Source organism: Mytilus trossulus, chromosome 3 (assembly GCF_036588685.1).
Source record: "Mytilus trossulus isolate FHL-02 chromosome 3, PNRI_Mtr1.1.1.hap1, whole genome shotgun sequence".
Lineage (NCBI taxonomy): Eukaryota > Metazoa > Mollusca > Bivalvia > Mytilida > Mytilidae > Mytilus > Mytilus trossulus.
The window spans coordinates 78,967,815-78,979,473 of record NC_086375.1 but is presented as its reverse complement, the minus strand read 5'-3'; the positions used below and the strand labels follow the sequence as shown (position 1 = coordinate 78,979,473).

Here is an 11,659-nt window from a genome sequence, read left to right as displayed (position 1 = left end):
TGTTAATTTCATACATATTTTAAAACATCTGTATATATATGTATATGTCATTTTTAATGTAACCAAAGCCGAGTTTGGTGCCGGTATTTGATATTTTCCAAATAAAAATGTATAGATTTCAATAAAATATGAAAATTGTCTGCTATATTATGTACAGAGACATTGTTAAACAAATGCAGATATACACACCAATATTAACCGTCGTTATAGCTGTACACACCAGTAGTAACCGTCTTTATAACTGAAGAACTATAATAACAAGACAATATATAAGTCCTTTGACTGTTAAACGTGTCATCGTTATAACACTAATTAAAAGAATCGTTGCAGCGATGGACGTTCCCAAAGTGATAGTAACCTGTGGCCCTTACAACTTGCGCTCTGTTATTATTTTTGTCCATATCTATGGAGATCATATAGCAATAGGTCACCAACAATGTTTGCTGGACTACAAATTAAAATATTTAAATTTCCATCCCTGCATTGTTATTATTACCTGCTTTTTTATGGTCTCATTGTTCCATATTTTAAGCCTGTCATTCCAGAAATGACACGATTGGATACATAACTAGTAACCGTTTTATTAGTCCCAAACCGATCAAGTCGAAGGGGACTTTAGGTTTGCACTCCGTCTGTCCGTCATTCCTTCAGTATTCCACACTTTTGTCTTCATCCTTTAAGATATTTATGTGATATTTGGTATACTGTTTTATCATGACAAGATATAGATCAAGTTCGAATGTTGTTTCGGTCTGATAATTTTGTGCAGAGAAATGGTCCTTTGACTTTGAAAATTTACTAAAATAATCAGTGTTCCGCACTTATTTTCGTCCTGCTTGAAGAAACTAATTTAACAATTGGTGTATGGTTGTATCATGACAAGCTACAGTTCAGGTAAGAATTTTGTTCCAGTCTGATGATTTTGTGTAGAGTTCTGGTCTTTGTACAAAAAAAAAAATATTCAATCAGTTTTCCCGCGCACTTTTTTCGTCAAGCTTGAATATACTGACTTGATATTTGTTATATAGTATACACCATGAAAAGTTATTGATCAATTTAGAATTTTGTTCCAATACAATGAATTTTTAACCGGTAAGGGACAATGTATTGTCATGCAATACCCACAGAATGCTGGTTTGATATCATCACATACCATATGCATTTTTTCAAGAGGTATGTTTTTCGATGTATGACTATTGAACAGTGTAACTAGTCTACTATTGCCTCTCTTAATATAGTTGTCAATGCTGCAAATTAATTACATTGTTAATTAATCTGAATTCCACGTTGTGTGTAGCTGATGATTTTTGAAAGGTAAGATATTAAATGTAGATAATTGATAACTAGAGGCTCTAAAGAGCCTGTGTCGCTCACCTTGGTCTATGTGAATATTAAACAAAGGAAGCAGATGGATTCATGACAAAATTGTGTTTTGGTGATATGTTTGTACATCTTACTTTACTGAAAATTTTTGCTGCTTACAATTATCACTATCTATAATGAACTTAAACCAGTAGTTTCTGTGGAAAATGTAACCGGTAGTAAAATTTTACAAATTTTATGAAAATTGTAAAAAATTGACTATAAAGGACAATAACTCCTTAGGGGGTCAATTGACCATTTTGGTCATGTGACTAATTTGTAAATCTTACTTTGCTGAACATTTTTGCTGTTCACAGTTTAACTCTATCTATAATAATATTCAAGATAATAACCAAAAACAGCAAAATTTTCTTAAAATTACCAATTCAGGGACAGCAACCCAACAACGGGTTCTCTGATTCAACTGAAAATTTCAGGGCAGATAGAACATGACCTGATGAACAATTCAACCCCGTGTCAGATTTGCTCTAAATGCTTTGGTTTTTGAGTTATAAGCCAAAAACTGCATTTTACCCCTATGTTCTATTTTTAGCCATGGCGGCCATCTTGTTTAGTTTGGCGGGTCACGCCACACATTTTTTAAACTAGATACTCCAATGATGATTGTGGCCAAGTTTGGTTTCATTTGACCCAGTAGTTTCAGAGGAGAAGATTTTTCTAAAAGTTAACGACGACGGACGCCGGACGCCAAGTGATGAGAAAAGCTCACTTGGCCCTTCGGGCCAGGTGAGCTAAAAAATAATACAGTATTTAATAAATATCTTTTTGCTTGTGTAAACAGTTAAACAACATTTGGCGCAAGCTGTGCATTGTAATCAAAATGGAGTCAACATTTTTTTCCAATTCTTTCATAAGGCAAACCAGTGAACTACTAGTCTAGTATTCAACAGTATGATTGATAAAAGAGGGACAAAAGATACCAGAGCGACAGTCAAACTCATAAATCTATCATATTGATATGTATCAGTATTAGATATTTGTACGTGTGTTTGAATTTGACCTTGTTACGTCAAACATAAATAAAAAAGCACACTGCACCTTTTTTCAACAGTCTTCGTTCAATTCGTAGTATAATGAAACAATTTATAGAAAATGTTAATAAAAAGATAGATAAATTGGTTTGTGTTTAATGGCCCTTCCAGTACTAAAGTGATATTCCGTTCGATAATTTATTATAGGTGAAGGAAAACGGAGTTCCCGAAGAGAACAACCGACATTCGTTATGAAAAAGATGTAAAAATCATTACTACATCTCAAATTTACCTATCAAAATAATTTGCATCAAATAATTATAAAACCCAATCCTTGAGCAACGCATAGAACACAATCTGTATAGTAAGATTGTTGAAATAAGAATAACCCTATCATCCATTCATCTTCAGTGTCTCATATATGATAACAAAAATCAATAAAAGATCCTAGTAAGATCAGTTAGAAAAATAGGATATCCGTGTTTGAACATAGAAATACCTACGAAAGCAACTTTTTGCAAATCTGCTTTATTTGGACTTAGACATTTATCACATTGGGAATCGTACCTACCGGATAATCTCCTTGTATTGTTTGAAATAATGGAATACTAGTTATATTTTTTGTTAAATACCACAACCGAGTATAGGATTTGATTTAATCACGGAACTCTTCTGATCGTTACCACAGTGATTTAGATCACGTTGATAGTCAGAAGTACACTTTATTCACATAATTTCGTAAGGTGAAAGGGTGAAAAATAAAATATTTTTTTAGTGAAATAGTTATGAATACGTCTTTATTGTTTTCAATCGTTGTATTGTCTGTTTACATCTAACTGAAACATGGTTATCGATTATCACTTGCTATCAGTTCTCTCTTTTAAGCCCCCTACCGAGGAAGTCGAAACGGACTTTAGGTTAGGACTCAGAGTCTCTGTCAGTCTGTCTTTCTGTCTGTCAGTCCTGCACATCCGCTTTCCACACTTTATTTCTCCATGCTTGAAAAATAATTTGATAGTTGTTGTATTGTTTTATTATGATATGTAATAGATCAAGTTCGAATTGTGTTCCGGTCTGAAGATTTCGTGCAGATATATCGTCCTTTGACTTAGAAATTCACTCAGATAATCAGTTTCCTCATTTTGTGAAGGTCGTTCTTGAAGGTATTGATTTGATGATTGATAAATTGTTGTATTATGACAAGTTACTGTTCAAGTTTGAATTTTGTTCCGGTCTGATGATTGTGTGCAGAGTTATGGTCCTTAGAAAATTCACTCAAATAATCAGTTTTCAACACTTTTTGTCGGCATAATGTAATGTATGGAGTGGAGTGTTGGAGTGGAGTATTGGAGTGGAGTGTTGGAGTGAACTTTTGGAGTGAGATTTTGGAGTGACATTTTTGGAGTGAAATTTTGGAGTGAAATTTGATGAAAAATTTTGTAGTGAATAATTTAAAAACAAACTATATTGAAATAGAAATAAAAAAATGCACGCAGTGAATTATTCGAATAATAATGTGAACGACCTCATATCAACAGTCCTTTATAAACAATTTCAAATTCTCCTGATCTACTGATGCATAACTAAGAGTTATATAATTATTTAGCATTGTGATTTCCCAATCTCTTAAGAATCTGGCAGCATCCTCATTAGGAGAATTTTACATGCTCGTGTATTAGGTTTAGTCCCCATTTCCATTCTTTATTATATTATATTATTTTGAAAAATGAACAAAAAATCTTTACATTATCATGTTTAAAAGTATCATATTTATTGTTTTTGCACTGTTGTTTTTAGTTTTTTAAATGATTTACAAATTAATTGACTTGAGCTTCTGTTTAAATAAAAAAGAATGTTTAAATGTTTTCAACAATGATGAAAGTATTTTCATTTTCTGAATTTAATTTAGATGAAATTTGGATTTATGAAAAAATAAGTTATTAATTGGTATTACCTAGCTATCATTTCGGTATCAATAGAACACAATGATAAAAGATGAACTGCAATTACAGTGTTATTTCCTGGATTTACATTGAGAAAATAATGTTACACCTGGGGTGTGTGGTTAAACCTTCGTAGCAGGCTGAGCTATAAATATAAATATAAAACATAGGTAATATGGTAATTTTTAATACAGGCACTGGTATAGATACATCAATAGTAATATAATATCATATATATATATATGATAAATCTCCAATATGTGGATACATATTAACAAGAGAGATTGGTCAAATTTCAATATTTACAAAACTATTTAGTTGTAGCATATAATGATTATGGTCTCAATAAAATACATAAGTCTTGAGATTCATTACGTATGTTGGTTGAAGGAACCGCATTTAATAAAAGTTGAAAATAAATGAACCAACTACTAACGTTGTTGTCAAATCTATAAAATATATTGTTGAAAATCTATATAGGAAAAAAGAAATAGATTCACAAACTTATAATTTCTTGAGGAATAATAATGAATCAAAACACGGACACATGAACCTTCTTCCAAAAGTTCATAAATTTAATCTAGAAATAATTAATGAGGCATTCCGAACTGGTCAAATAGTCGGAAACATAAACATTCCTTACCGACCAATCATCAATAAGTGTAACTCGCCCACGAGACGCATTGAAAGATTTCTGGGTCTAATCTTAAAACCATTATTGAAGAGGCATAACTTTTACATTCAAGATACAAAAGACTTCATTAATATTACGAATTTTATTCTTTGCACAAAGATATGAGCATTATTATGATATTCTGGTTCAATGAGTTTTCCCAGATTTTTGCCCATTAGGACTTCGAAATTCTGTGCAATTCAATGTGCACTTTGTCACCACAAGTCAAATGACACTCCCACAAGGTGAGTTAATGAGAGGAGCATATTTCATATTTTTAAATGAACATGACCAAATAATTATTCATGATTATCTGTGATCAAAATTTAAATCAATATTTAGCACTGTAATTTTTCTTTATTTATTTTTAATAAAATTGAGAATGGAAATGGGGAATGTGTCAAAGAGACAACAACTCGACCAAATAAAAAACAACAGCAGAAGGTCACCAACAGGTCTTCAATGTAGCTAGAAATTCCCGCACCCGGAGGCGTCCTTCAGCTGGCCCCTAAACAAATATATACAAGTCCAGTGACAATGAACGCCATACTAATTTCCAAATTGTACACAAGAAACTAAAATTAAAATAATACAAGACTAACAAAGGCCAGAGGCTCCTGACTTGGGACAGGCGCAAAAATGCGGCGGGGTTAAACATGTTTGTGAGATCTCCCCCCTCCCCCCATACCTCTAACCAATGTAGAAAAGTAAACGCATAACAATACGCACATTAAAATTTAGTTCAAGAGAAGTCCCCGAGTCTGATGTCAGAAGATGTAACCAAAGAAAATAAACAAAAAGACAATAATACATAAATAACAACAGACTACTAGCAGTGAATACTTGTTCAATATTAAACAAAACATTTAACCCCCTGACATTCTACTACTTCCAGAATAATATACTATATACTCTAAAATTTCACCAAAAAAAAAATCACTCCAAAATCTCACTCCAAAAATTTCACTCCAAAATCTCACTCCAAAATCTCACTCCAACACTCCACTCCAATACTCCACTCCAACACTCCACTCCATAAAATACATTATGCCCTTTTTGTCATGCTTGAAGATATTGACTTGATATTTGTTATATAGTTAATATTTGTTATATAGTTAATATTTGTTATATAGTTACACCATAACAAGTAATAGGTCAATTTAATATTTGCATTTTGCATTTTGAGCTTAAATCACTTAGCTCAAGTTACTATCTTGAAATGTCTTAGAACAGTTGGAATAACGGAGAAAATATTGAAAACGATGCTTTGATCTTTAATAGTACACAACAGATGTTATTTTCATTTATGACCCGTCCTTGACTTGTCTAAAGAATTTAAATTAATTTGCCATCTGTAACAGAGATCCATTGTGGTAAGAGGAGATTTATTTTTAAAGTATATGTATATGTATTGAACTAATTATTACTAAATATAGATAATATATCTCTCCCTTTGAGAGTGCTAATAATCTATAGTAACACATGAAGTACAAACATATTTCAGTGTTGATGAATCGGTACAGATATCTAAACAATTACAGAAATAGATTTTTGAATTGTCTACCACTGCTATTTTTACATACTAAAATGTATTTGGTCATCAAATATTTATAATGGCATGACAAATTTAAACCAAATGTTTTGGGAAATATATTTCCTTCCTAATCTACATACACTGGTGTGTAAAGCTTTTAAGTTTCGGTGGTGTGGTTTTTGCAGAGACCGTTACAATTTTGAACGAATTTCATCTTTCTATTGTAACTCACAGTAGTCAATATTACAAGATTGTTTAGGACTTTGTTGTCCTATTTACTTGCTTTTTTTCTATTAAATGTACATTTCTCGTCCTTTCTCATTTGAAAATACGATGAAGTGTTTAAATATAACGAAAGACGATTAAATAGTACATTTAATAACATAGTATTGTCCTTATAATATCCTTATAAGAACTATTTCGAGACAGCCTCGATAACAGTCTAAGACGTATCCTATGAAGGTCATATGATAGTCGATAGTGGCGTGAGGAATTTTGTTTTATTGTAGAATGATTTACGGTTATTCAAACGAATGCTTATTTGGTTCATTGTTACTTCCACTTCCCCTTACCGAATATCAAAAGTATTACATGTTTTACACGTACATATATAGTGTGTTTCCATTCAGTTTACAGTTGAATTTGCGCCTAGATAGTTAGCCTTGTTTGGTTGTGCTAGTAAATAAAGGCAACAGTAGTATACCGCTGTTCGAAATTCATAAATCAATAGAGGAAAAACAAATCCGGGTTACAAACTAAATCTAAGGGAAACGTATCAAATAAAAGAAGATAACTACGACACAACAGAAACACAACATTAAAATGTAACACACACAGAAACGAACTATAATATAACAATATCCATTTTCCTAATTTAGTACAGGGCATTTAAAGAAAAAAATAACTGTTTGAACCTGGTTTTGTGGCATGCCAAACCTCCCGCTTTAATGGCAATGTTAATTATAACATTAAAATGACAACATTACACGACAGGACTAAAATACAAATAAATGGGAGAAAATATAGGACAGAAAAACAAACGAATAATAACCAATGAAATACACCAGACGTGCGCCACGTCCACACAAGACTAACCAGCGATGATCGGATAAAAAAAATGTTTGAAATCCAAAAGAGCTTCTGGTATTTGCAGCTTTACAAATCTGTCTACACCGTTGTGTATAGCTACACCCGTGTTCTCTTGCTTTTCACATTTTTATTTTTCACAATTTAATGGAAACAAAAATAAAAATAATTCCATTTTTTTCCTGCAAGATTCGAATATAAATGAATATGTTTAACTAACAAGTAGCTAAATAAAAATATTTCGAGGAAAATGCAACTGCTTTAAAACAGACAATATAAAATATAACGAAAATGTGGTATGATTGTCAATTAGACAACTCTCCACAAGAGACCAAAATGACACAGAAATTAAGAACCATAGGTCATCGTACGGCCTTCAACAATGAGCAAAGCCCATACCGCATAGTTAGCTATAAAAAGCCCCGAAATGAAAATGTAAAACAATTCAAACGAGAAAACTAACGGCCTAATCTATGTACAAAAAATGAACGAAATATAAATGTTACACATACCCAAACGACTACCACTGAATAAGTTGGTTACTATAGTAATTTAAAAAATAGTTCTTTCTCTTTATGATGAACATTCAATAATGTGAACCATGAAACATGTACTTGTAATGTTGTGTTAACTATGAGTGTCTAAAATCAGAAAATACTAATACATAATTTCCTGAACACGGACAGTTTTCTCATTGGTACCACATCTCTTTATTTTAGTATATATAGAGTTGTATCATAAAATAGAAATAAAAAGATAGGTTAAGATTCTTTATTTCAATTGACAAAATGTTAATGCTGGCAAGTGTATACATGCTAAAGATTTATATTTTTGTTAGAAATTCTTTGTACATGTACCTGCATATTTATAGATGGATACAAAGATACAGATTGGTAAGATGATATTCAAATGAATTCTTTGATCTATAGAAGTGTATAGATATTGCCTATTAAACTTAAATATTTAATGAAATGTGATGATCTTTTTTAAATCCATGAAAAGTGTTATACTTGAGTTGGTATGCTTTTTATGTGGGACATGGATCATTACAGAGTCAAAGTAAAGCGTATTTCCGAGTACAATCAACTTGAATCCTCAAAATTAATTAAAAAAATCAAAATGAATGAAAATGAACCTCAAAGCTGATAAATGATTTATCATATATTTTTGAATCAAAATGTGAAAAAGTTTTGCTGTTTTTGTGATTTTTGAGTAAACATAAACTACGTTATCCACCATCCTTCCCTGCAAAGTATTTAAAACTCAATGTATTTCTAAATACTAGTAACAAAGAATATGTTCTTGCTTTATTCATTGTAATGTTGGTAAAAAAAAAAGCATTAGGCATACAATTTTGTTGTACAGCATATTCTTACGTTTGTCCGTATTTTAAAAACTATTCTACACCAATGAAATGGGTTTGACATATTCACCATTTCCTTTCTCAATTTTATTCTTCCTTATAAATAATGCAGAAGTCAATAAAAAAAAGTTGATAGCGATACATCGGTAAAAATTTGACAGGTACGTGCACTTGCATAAGCCTGAAATTGGCGTGGCTAGTTATAATTATTTGTAATCTTTGGATGACGTGCTGACAACGTGCAGGTAGTCAGAAATCCAATGCATCGTTATGTCATAAATCCTTCTATTGTTTTTTATTCATTTAATTTTTTATGAAATTTTCCATGACGATGTATTTTATATATAACTATACGGTTTGGGTTTGCTAACTGTTGAAGATTAATATAGTTGCTTATAAAAAAAGAAGAGTGGTATAATTACCAATGAGACAACTCTTCAAAAGAGACACAAATGACACAGAAAGTAACAACTATACATAGGTCACCGTACGTACAGCTTACATTATTTCATATTGACTCTCGTTGATATCTGTTTCACTGACAACCATAACCACATCTCTTCATTTTATATTAAATTAAAAAAAAACATGTAGCAAGAATAACACAGGCAATATTTTGTTCAGATTGCTGGAAAATGAAATCAATATGATAAATAAGAATAACAGACTTTGTATTTTAAAAAGCGATAAAGTCAAATAAGATCAAAAATGTTTTAAAAATCAATATTATCCATATTTTGGAACTAGAACTTTGACATATTTTAAAAACGTTGAAACCAAAATACGTGTTAACCCGTTGAAACTATAAAAGATGAAAAACGTTTTCGACTAGATAATCTCAGTTAAATAAAATTACCAAAAAAAATCTAAATTTTGTTGACATTTCTAAAGAGAATTTGTATTTTTAAATCCTACTGATATTTTAAAAAAGCTACATCTACACCTAGTGAAAAGAACAGATTCATTTATTAAAAGTTTTTGGAGCTGATGACAGGGGAGATTTGGTAATTTATTCTAATATGTTTTGTATTTGTGTTTATTTTTTCATTTATGTATGTTTCATGGTATCGTTTGCTTTTATTACAATAAAAATAGAAGTTGAAAAAAAGATTGGTTTTTCTTATACATGTCACATCTATTAAATGCAACCATGCGTTTTAAAGTCAAGCCGAGACAACTCAAAACTTCATATGTGCCTCTTAAGTCCTCGTTAGAATGAACAGAATGATACGAAGCTATATTTTATTTTGTTTGCATCCTTGTTGTAAGATATCTAAAACCAATAGAAAATATATATGATGATTCAATTGTTATATTTTAGGGGTAAAATGGTAATTATATTGAGTCTTGTATAGAACTTCAGAAGCAGTCTGGTTTAAGCTGCGGTAAGTTAAGATAAGTGTAGTAGACGATCGTCATTCAAGTTGTGGATTTGGTTTCGGACCCTTGTATATTCATTTAAAGAATAATTCAAAAATGAAATTCAATTTCAACTGTTCAACTGCTGTGTGGCATTGCTCATTATTGAAGGCCGTACGGTAACCTATAGTTGTTAAATTCTGTGTCTTCTGGTTTTCTCATTGACAATAATACCACATCGTCTTATTATATGTATATAGTGGAATGACCTACGCTCAACATACGGTGATCCATTTGGTTCATATGTCTTCGTATAAATCAGTCTTAACTACATCACATTTGATAATATGACAATATTCAGTCACCGCTGAAATAGAATCTAAAGCATAATATATGTATGTGTTGTCATTTATCTGATAAAAATGTTTTAAAGAAACCTATAACATATATCATGTATCTGGCTTGCACCATATCTATTTCGCATAAAAGACATACAGGTATTTTGCATCTGGCAGTACCTATGATCCTTCTCGCATAGAAAAGACCAATATCATATATATATTTGGCATTCATTTCCAATATCAGGTAGCACTCCAGTTAGGTGTGTAGTTTCGCTTTCTCAAATATGAGAGCTAGTGTGCAACAAAATTCATTTTTGGATAGCTGAGTATTAAAATAGCCCATGAATTGGGTTTATATGAACATCAAGGTCATGTAATATAAAAAAGAAGATGTGGTTTTATTGCCAATGAGATAACTATCCACAAAAGACCAAAATTGTACAAACATTAACAACTATAGGTAACCGTACGGCCGTCAACAATGAGCAAAGCCCTACCGCATAGTCAGCTATAAAAGGCCACGATAAGACAATTGTAAAAATCAAACGAGAAAACTAACGGCCTTATTGATGTAAAAAAATGAACAAAAAACAAATATGTAACACATAAACAAACGACAACCACTTAATTACAGGCTCCTGACTTGGGACAGACACATACATAAATAATGTGGCGGGGTTAAACATGTTAGCGGGATCCTAACCCTCCCCTAACCTGGGACAGTGGTATAACAGTACAACATAAGAACGAACTATAAAAATAAGTTGAAAAAGGCTTAACTCATCAGATAGACAAAAGTGCAAGTGGACGCGGCCGGGTACTTATACATCCCGAAACAAAAAGACACAATGAACATATATGAGAGTACTCGCAGTTATCTGACAGCTAGTTCAAAGCCACTAACAACTAATAAAAAAAATCATGCATCTAAGACTAAACAATCAATCCGTACACATCCAACATCCAATGTATTAAGTGTAAATGTTTGTTATATAGGTTGTTTTCT

General features: G+C 31.5%; 1 protein-coding gene across 1 annotated transcript in view; it reads left to right on the top strand.

Moving 5' to 3' along the window:
* The first annotated feature begins 10,319 nt into the window (after nucleotides 1–10,319).
* Nucleotides 10,320–11,659, top strand: part of LOC134712530 (sodium-coupled monocarboxylate transporter 1-like) — a 52,318-nt gene continuing 50,978 nt past the window's right edge. Inside the window, exon 1 of the mRNA XM_063574170.1 lies at nucleotides 10,320–10,338. The gene's annotated coding sequence lies outside the window, so the exon portion shown is untranslated. The remainder of the gene's footprint in view (nucleotides 10,339–11,659) is intronic.